This window comes from Elephantulus edwardii, unplaced genomic scaffold (genome assembly GCF_000299155.1).
Source record: "Elephantulus edwardii isolate Elephantulus edwardi_28Jun2011 unplaced genomic scaffold, EleEdw1.0 scaffold00123, whole genome shotgun sequence".
Taxonomy (NCBI): domain Eukaryota; kingdom Metazoa; phylum Chordata; class Mammalia; order Macroscelidea; family Macroscelididae; genus Elephantulus; species Elephantulus edwardii.
In genome coordinates, this window is record NW_006399873.1 from 2,534,263 (window position 1) to 2,544,170 (window position 9,908).

Below are 9,908 nucleotides of genomic sequence, written 5' to 3' on the forward strand. Positions count from 1 at the left end.
AAGTGGGTGGCCAATCCTTCTTCCTAGTCTGTCTTAATCTGAATGCTCAGATTTAGAGCAGTATCTGACAGACAAGCATTTTGTGGAGCAGTGAAAGATAAATCCCTTATTGGGGAGTTAAGCATTAGTTACAGTGTTGACCCCACCCCTAGCCCAGTGCCTTGACACAATTACTTCCCAGCTCCACCCTCCACCAGGATAACCCTTCACATCTGCCAAGTCCCTTCAGAAAATATCTTCCATTGTCCAACCCATGATCTGACAGCTTGTATCTTAAGCTTTCTTGGCTTCTGTGATTCCAAACACGTTAACTGCTGACATTTTTTTTCTTTTGACCAGTGTCTCTCAAGTTTAGTTGTACTGTCTCCAAGGGAAGGTGATGTGTCCTGTAGAACTCCTGTGTAGATTATGTTTTCCTTTCTGGCTGCCGGTTTTTCTGTGTACCTGAAAGATCCCTCTTTGCTCTTATCCGAGGTGAGCTTCCCTGGTGCCCAGCTTCCAGGCTTCCCTTCCACCCAGGAGCACGTTCTCCCACCGGTACACAGAAAATCTTGCTGAGGATTGTGAAAAATGGCCATAACAGTACACCTATATAAAATTCCAGAAATTCAATTTCTATTCAAAAGAGACCGTGACAGGAGAAATATCATCGTTGATGTCAAACGGATCCTGACTGAAAGTAGAAAACACCAAAAAGTTATTTACTTTTGCTTTCTTGATTATGTAACATCATTTCAGTCTATATCATAATAAAGTTAGAGTGTAATTGAGAAGAATGAGAATCCCAGAACAAGTAATTGTACAAAAGCTATGTGATTGTACATTCTGATTGTGAGGCTTATTGGACATGTTAGCAGGCTATAATTCAGGATAGCAACAAGTGAGAAAATGTAATCAATAACTATACAATCCCTCAGTTCTCCAGAAAGCTTGGATGAAAGTCTTGGGATTTGGCTCCAAGGAGTAGCAGTCCCAAGTAAGATAGAACCAAATAAACTAGCAACAGTCCAAATTTAGACCAATTATCACTATGATTCTCTGCTCTGGCAACTACTTCTTAGGTTCAATGAACATCTTCATCAGCAGTATAACACGTTTTGTTTCACATCAGTCCTCATTATACAGTATTTCAGTCTACAACACTTAATCCTTTAGTCCAATCAATTTCTCATCCTCCAGCAACCTTGGGTTAAATCAACACATCTCAATGCCCTTCCTGTGTTGGTCTGCCTTTCAGCTTAGATTATGTAGTTCTTTGTAGGAAGTCATCCTGAGTAGATCTTAGCTTTGCCACAGATAACATTTCTGACATGCAGCCGCCACCCTGTCCATTACTCCTACCTCCTTAAATCAGTACCTGTAAATCAACACCTTGGGACAAGCCCCTCCCTCTCTATTGTAAAGTGATAGCCTAGGGCTGGGTTCCCTGGCAGCTGCCTCCTCAGCTGCCTATTTATTGCAGAATTCATCGAATAAACTCTGAGGCTTGATCAGGAAATTTTGTCTTGCCTCCACTCTCGCTTGTCTTGCCCCTCCCATTCACACCCTTTCTCTCCAGAGAACACGTGGAAACCGCAGGTTGGTTTCAGTTCTTTTGTAGCTTTCAATCTGGAGCTCATGTAATTATTGATGTTGTAGGTGGACCACATCAGGCAGAGCTGAACCAGCTGAATCAGATTAACTTGTCTGTAAATCAGGCAGAGGTGAAGCAGTTAGATAAACAATGGTCTAGAAATATAATGTTAAACAACAGAAAGCCATAATAACAAATCTACCACACCACAGTACTGAATATCCCATGAAATTCCTAAAGAACAAACAAAATTGTTTTAGAGAAAGTTATATTAGAGTACTTCTCGAGGCAATGATGAAATTTTACGTACAAATTTTATTGTGTTGTCAGGAAGGAACAATCCTTAGAAAACAGTGTCTTATTTAGAAACTTAGAGGCTTAGGGAAAGAAAGAAAAGGCTTCAATTAGATGGATTGACATAATCACAACAAAAATGGGATTTAACACTATAGTGATGATGAAATTGAAGGGTCAAAGTTCAGATCTGTTGTTTACAGAGTTGATATTAGTGATAGTTGACTCAGTGATGCCCAAAAAAACAACAATATTATGAATGTCCTTTGAAGTAAAGAAGATATAAACAATTGAAGGAAATTATATTTGTAAATAACAGATCAAGATTATTATTCGTACTTTAGGGGAGTCACTTTGGTTTCTGTTTAAGGATTTAAGATTGGAAAGAACAGTAAACAGTTAAAATTGTAATGTAGATAAGAAATACTTGTGTCTTTAACAGTATGATAGCAATGAAAGCAATCATTAATGCTAGTAATCAGGCTATATTAAGGAAAAGAAATTGACAAAAGCAGAAATATGAAAAGAAAAACAAACAACAACCTACTTATACAGACAAAAGAGTATGGAAAGAATTTTCACAGAGGAAGATATTCAAATGGCAAACAGACACATGAGGAAATGCTCCAAATCACTGGCAAAAAAGAGAGATGCAAATTAAAACTACAATGGAGTATCATCTCACTCCAATAACAGTGGCAAAGTTTTAACAGGACAGTAAGTCATAGATGTTGAAGACAATGTGGTTCAAAGGAACTCATATTTGTACACCAGTGTTCATAGCAGCATTATTTACCGTCGCAAGAACATTGAAACAACCCAAATGTCCAACCACAAACAAATGGTTTGAGAAATGATGGTATTCACCCATGGAATACTATGCAGCACGTAGGAGAAATAACTTTCTAAATTATTACTTTCCTTGGGAGAGTCTGCAGAGTATTATGCTGAGTAAACTAACGCAGCCCCAAAATGATATATATTGTATAAAACCATTGTTATAGAATGAATATAAGGCTCCAGGAGGTGTGTGAGAGGCTGGAAGCAGAGGGATGTGCATGTGCAGGAGGAGAGAGGATTAGGGTTGTACAATGTGATGGATGGGGGAGTGAGAGAAATTGAAAGAATTTGTTAGAAGTTAGAAATTTGTTTCAATTTTGTAAATAAACTGGTGGGGGGGTGGTAGGTGAGGGTAGAAACCTGCCTTAAAAGGTATATATATATATATATACACACAAAAAGAAAATGAAATATTGTTGAAATCAAACATGAAATATTTATTTGTGATTCAGCCAAGAAATTTAAACACGGTACTAGTTATCTCCAGACGTAGATTATTGTTATGTGCTGTTGAGTCTCCTGCAACTCATAAAAACCCTATGTACAGTAGCTCTGAAGCCTGCCCTGTCCTGAGTTAGTCTCACTGAGTCAGACACACCAATTTTCATTGCCCCAGTTAATGTATCAATCTATCTCATCCAGGGCCTTCTCCTCTTGTTTTGTCCCTCCTCCTTTCTGAGCATGATATCCTTCTCCAAGATTTGGTCTCTCTTGGCTGCATCTCAAAGTATATGAGATAGAGCTTCACAATCCTAGCCTTCAAGGAGAAACTTGGAAACAGATGTAGATTAGAGACTAGAAATAAACAAAATTGGATAATGAGGATTGTGATGTACCAAGTGTGTATTATGTGGTGAGGAGGTAAAGTAAATGTATAGTATTATATGAGAAGATAAATATCCACTTCTTCTTTAATCACATAATATGCAAATTTAATATGTATAATCCATGTCTTCATGTTGAAAGTAATTTATCAAACTATCTGTGAAATTTTTCCAAATGAAAGTGTGTATGTGTGTGTGGTATTGGGACATTAATCCATTTTCCTTTGTTACCTGACAAAAAAGCCTTTTATTCTCCTCCCCTCTTTAAAAAGATAAAAAAACAAAAACAAAAACAAAAAAAAAACCAACTCACTGTTCTCAAGTCAAGTAGAAATTGACTTATAGCTGACATTCCAATGGGTTTTCAGAAGTTATAAATCACACAGTATGAGATTCCCCTTCTTTCTCCTACAGAGTGGTGAGTGGATTGAAAACTACTAGAGGGATACCAATTTGAGATATGACTCCCTATGGACTACACCACCAGAGCGCTTTTTAAAAGGCATGAATACGAAAATTAAAGGCTCAAAACAGATTAGCACATTGTCAAAGTTTTCAAAATTCTTATAAGATAAAATTTTATTATTAAGTATCACTGAGATGGTTTTAATTCATAACAACCATTTGTATAAACAGAAGAAAATAGCAACCAATAGTGCTTCACTATCTTCACCACTGTACCTTTTTTGAACCCACTGTTGATAGTCTTAGTGTCTGTCCATCTAGTCATCTTTTTTTCAGCCCACCTCTGCTTTACAAGGCATGCAGGGAATGAAGATAACATTTTGATGACAAATGTTATTGCTGCTGTTGTCATTTGCCATTGAGTCAGAACTAACCCATAGGTGAGTCCCTAGTGGGTTTTCAGAAGCAGTTAATCCCAAGGAAGGAGATTTTGAATTCTTCTCTTGTGATTCTATTTCTTTTATTTAATTAATTTTAATGAATGTTTACAGATATTTTTTTATTTCCATTCTTTCATTGCTGCACTTTTCTCCTTGTCCACCTCTCCCCACCCTTCCCCCATCCCAGTTCACTCCCCTCTTTGAAAAGTAAAAGAAAAATTCCTTCATTGGTATACAATCCTCCCCTCCCCCCAAGTACACTCCACTATGCAACCTTCATTCTGGATTTTTGTCATAACCATAATACCCAGTCATATATCACTTTTAAACTGTTTCCTCCCTCATCTATTGGAATTCAGTATACATAATTTATCCATTTTTTTCCTCAGTCTTACCCAACCCTGATGTCAGTCCCATTCTACAACAGTGGCATTATGCAGTATTTGTCTTTTTGTGACTGAGATATTTCACTCAGCCTAATGTCCTCCAGGGTCACCCATTTTGAATAATATTGCATGAAGTTGTCATTCATTTTCTAAAAAAGAAAAAAATCCTGAGTGTAGTATGTTTCATAAATACTTGTTGTTTTGTATTGAAAAGTGGGAACTGACCCACAGATGACTCTGGAGGTTTTCAGAACCAGTTATTTGTGTAAGATGGAGAAACTGGTGGATCCAAACCGTGTGCATTTGGGTTGACAGTGTAACTCTTTATCACTAAGCTGTCCTAGTTCCTTGACAGATATTTAAGTATACTTAAAACTTAGTATATTTTTTTAAAGGCAGGCTGATATTCCTATTTTTTAAAAAAATACTTTTTAAAAAATTTTATACTGGTTTACTTACTAAGTTTGCATACATTATATTCCTTGGGTTTTTTTTTTAATTTATTTTTAATATGGAACATGTCATAGATTTTCATGTCATCCTTGCACAGGGGCCATGCTCAACTTCTCTGCCATGCTGTTGTTGTTATGTGTCATTGCGTTGCCTAAGACCCATAGAGACCATATACATTGTATTTCACACTAGAACTTTTTTATTTCCTTTACACACCCCTTCCTCTACCCATCAAATTATGCAATTCTATGATTATCCCTGTTCCCATCCTCACTCCTTTGCTCTATACCATACCCTGTTATGGTCCTTATACATGTTTTACTAGTTATTTTTCTATTTCTGCAATCATAATTTTATACTGCATTTGTACTTATGGAACTGAATTAGTTCACTTAGTATAATGCTCTCCAAATCCTCCCAAATTAGGTAGTAATTTTCAAAATTGTTGTTCCTCCATGCTGTGCAGTATTCCATCATGTGAATACACTATAATTTCTCAATCTATTTGCTTATGGTTGAACATCTGGGCTGTTTCCATGTTCTTACAATGATAAATAATGCTGTTCCCCATTTGTGCCTCCGTTCTAATTTTGGAATATATTCCAAGCAGTAAAGTAGCTGGGTCATATGGAATTTCTGTGTTCCTCTTTTTGAGGAAACATCAAAGGAACTGGAAAAAAGTCAGTGATAATGTTAAGAGTAATAAATGTTAAAATCCTTGTAATCAAGAATTTCATAATCTACTGTGTGGGGAAAACTCGTAAAAATAAAATTGAGTGAGAAAGATAGTATAATTACTAAAACATTTCAGGACGGCTTCATTCTAATGTAAAATGCATTGCAAAATATAAATTGCATTCACTCAATAGTACTAAGGTCATGGATAAAATATGTGAATATATTCAATGTGCATCTTAAATATGTGTCTGAGCTTTTGTAATGAGCAGGTAAAGGGGGTGGGAATGTATTTCTTGAGTGTCTTTTATAAAACATCATTTGACCTGACACACATTAATTGAGATAATTGTAAATAATATCTGTAGATCTATACAATTCTTATTTTGATAGGGAACCATGGAATTTTCATTTCTTTGTATGCATCTTAAAGTTAATAAATGTTAAAGTGCCTTCGAGTCATAGGTGACTCATAGCAAACGTATGAATGAAAGACCTGGATACTTGTATAACTTTCATCTTTTCTCCAGGTTCATAGAAATTCCAGATGGAAGCTATTTTGGAAGTGGATGCCACTCCTGCTTCCAAACTTGTTTTAATTGGGAACTCCACCAAACACTGTCCACCATGGGTAACCATTGTTGCATTTGACACATCAGTGTCATAGTGTTCAGCTTCACAGCTTTACTCTACTTCTGTAGAGTAAATTGGCAGATCAATGCTATACCACTTAGAAAAATGTTGACCAAGCTTCTTTTCCAATTGGAGGCTTAATTCAACCAACTCACACCAAATGGTGAGTAATCATTCCACCCTAATCTTCACCAGAACTAGAAAACAAACCTCTATAGAATCCAGTTGCTCCAGATGACTTCCCAATCTGGATTCCAGCCCCAAACCAAATCAGAATAAAAAAAAACTTTGAATTTTGGTGTTGGTTAAGAGTATTAAATATGTCATGAACTGCTGCAGCCTTCAATATGGATTGAAGCTCAACATCAAGGAAACAAAGATTCTCACCACTGGGTCTATTAGCAGCATCATGATAGATGGTGAAGAGATTGAAATTATTGACAGATTCAGTTTGCTTGGCTCTACAACCAACACTCTTGGAACCAGCAGCCAAGAAATTAAAAGACAAATTGCATAGAGAAAGTCTACTCAGAGACCTCTCCAAGGTACTAAGGAGCAATGATGTCAGTCTGGAGACTAAGGTGAGCTTAATACAGACCATGGTCTTTGCCATGACTTGCTATGCATTAGAGAGCTGGACAATGACTAAGGATGATAGAAGGAGAGTTGATTTGGTTGAGCTTTGTTGCTGGAGAAGATTATTGACTATACTATGGACTGCTAGGAGAACAAACAAGTTCATCCTGGAGAGGGTGAAGCCAGGCTGCTCCTTGGAGGCAAAGATACTGAAGCTCCGTCTGACGTACTTAGGACATAACAACAGTAACACCACAACAATAACAAAAATAAAGTATATGTTCATTTTTACTTTTATTTGGTTTTATTTTATTTCAGTTAAAAAGAATGTTCCTTTATTTTTACAGATATTATATTGCTTTTTAATCACTTCAAAAATTGTAAAATTTAGATATGTTAGTTTCTCATTACTGTCTCCTTAATATCTCATTTTTTCACTAAGTCTGGAAATCCATGCTTTTTCTTTAAAGAATGGGCAAATTATACAAATAAAAGTGCACACTTTTTCAATATTGTGGAGGAAGATATAATCTTGAGTGTGATGCAGTAATACTAACTTTGGAGGCTAGCTGGAATTAGGGCATTAGAGCCAAAATATTTGGAATGCACTGTTTTAGTCAATCGCATACGTTATTTTAGGCTGTGCAAACTGTTTTTGAACTTCAGTTCAAATCAAGTCTTTCACCACCCTCCTCTCTAATCCCTCTTTCTGTCATTTGAATTGGTGGCTGGCTTAGCTTGCTGTCAGGAAAGGAAATCAGGCAAGAGCTTGAAGCTCTATTGGGACTGTCAGAAAAAGACAGTGATGAGGATATCCAGACTTTTTTTTAAATAATGTGGTCTAGACTTTTTCATCTAGCAGATATATTATAAAATCATAGGAAGCAATACTCAAATATTCTGTTTTAGTTTTCTTTTAAACAGACAGGGAAGTGTATTTCAAAGTTTTTGAAAAATACTTCTTTAAGAGGCAAGGTGTTTCATTATTTACTAAGAAATAATTTCAAAATTAATTTTTCACAAGTATTGTTTTGACCTCCCTGTTGTCTTACATAGATGACAAGAAATGTAAATGCAGTTACCTTAACATATCACTAAATAGGACGCATTTAAAATTTTTATCCTTATGTTTGTCGCTTTCTAAAATTTTCTCTTGAATCTTTTATATAATTTGTAATGATTCATTTTTGATTGTTGAAATATTTGCTAGTTTCTTATACAGGTTGACTCAAATAAAAGCTGTGCAAGAAATGATCAGATTTCTCTTGTTTAAAAGAAACCCTTTTATTACTCTGCTACAAAGTTAAGGAATGAAATCATTGATGTTTAAGCTACCATCATGGAAAAGAAAAATCAGCTTAGAGACGAATACTTAAATAAAAGGAAAATAGTAATAAAATAAGATATTGATTAGTGATTTTTTTTTAGAAAATGTTCATCTAGATGAATATATGGAGTTGTCACAACTCAAAGAAAAGTAAGCCCAGAGCATCCATTTTCTGTTAGTGATATTTCAGAGTCAGCTAGAACTGGATGTCTGATGTTGTGACATCACTTCAGGCAATCTTTCATAAATGACTGTAATATTACGGCAACCTTCTGAAAACTCAAATTCCCCTTAGGAAAATTAGGTGTCAGTATGATACGCATACAACCAAGAAGTCAGATGGTTCTCACGCCCAAGTTTACCAGTGCTAGAAATATTGTGATTAAAAATTTAGTGACAAACTGTAAAAGAAATAGAAATAACTAAAGAGAAGTTAAGGAGAATGTGATTTGACAACAACTTTTCCTACAGATTGACCCTAATAATTTAACGCTTAAGTTTATTTCATGTTGTTGTTTGCCATCCAGTTCGAAATGACTATAGCTCACTCTCTAGTGTGTTTTCAGAGGCAGATAATTTCATGGGAGGAGATTGTCCATCCTTCTCCCGTGGATCAGCTGGTGGAGTCTAACTTTAGGATTGCAGTGCAGCTTCTTGCCGCTAGGCCACCAATGCTCCCTAACAATTGAATAACTTAATGGAAGAGGAAATATTCAAAATTTCTGACAATATGTCCGAGAGAAATATGTCAGTTGCACCTTATTAGGTATTTGAATGCAAATCTTTGTTGATATAAACACAAACAAAAGAAGTTTACTCAATAGTTATTAGGTGCCATTGAATCGAGTACAACTCATAGTGACCCTATGAACAAAAGATCCAAAACCAGTCCTGCCTGGTATCATCCTCACACTTCCGGACACACAAGAGGCCATTGCAGCAGTTACTCTGTCAATCCACCTGGTTGAGGGTCTTCAGGCAATAGAATATCAAAGAGCTCCCTCTCTCCCTCCCGTGAGAACGAATAAGGAAGAGCCTCTGGCTCGCTTTTTTCTTATTTTCCCCTATTTTCCCCTTCCTTTGCCCCCCCTTCCTTTTAACAATTTCCCCTTGGAGGCGCATCCCCATGGCAAGGGGCAGAACCAGTCTCCCCCTTCACCTCTCCCGGCCCCCACCAACCAATGGCAAGAGGAATCCCCTTCCCAACTGGGCACAAGTGGTGGTGGTGGCGGTGGTTGGAGGAGAGGGACCACCGGTGGTGACAACAGGTTTGGGATCATCATAGAACTAATTCGCCGACCAACCCACCACCCATAGCCATGCATGCTCCTTGAACCCCTGCGCCCACGTTCCCTGATCTGGTTCCCCCTCCTCTTCTTCCTAAGTCAGCTCAGTCCTAGACTCTCCGAGAAGCACAGAGGACAATGCGGTGGTAACAGACCTGTGAGCCCTATGGATCTGCTGAGAGGAGGAGGAGGAGGA

The 9,908-nt window shown here is 37.0% G+C and overlaps 1 pseudogene; it reads left to right on the forward strand.

The window, feature by feature from the left end:
• The first annotated feature begins 9,552 nt into the window (after window positions 1-9,552).
• LOC102869350 overlaps window positions 9,553-9,908 on the forward strand; it is an 8,511-nt pseudogene continuing 8,155 nt past the window's right edge.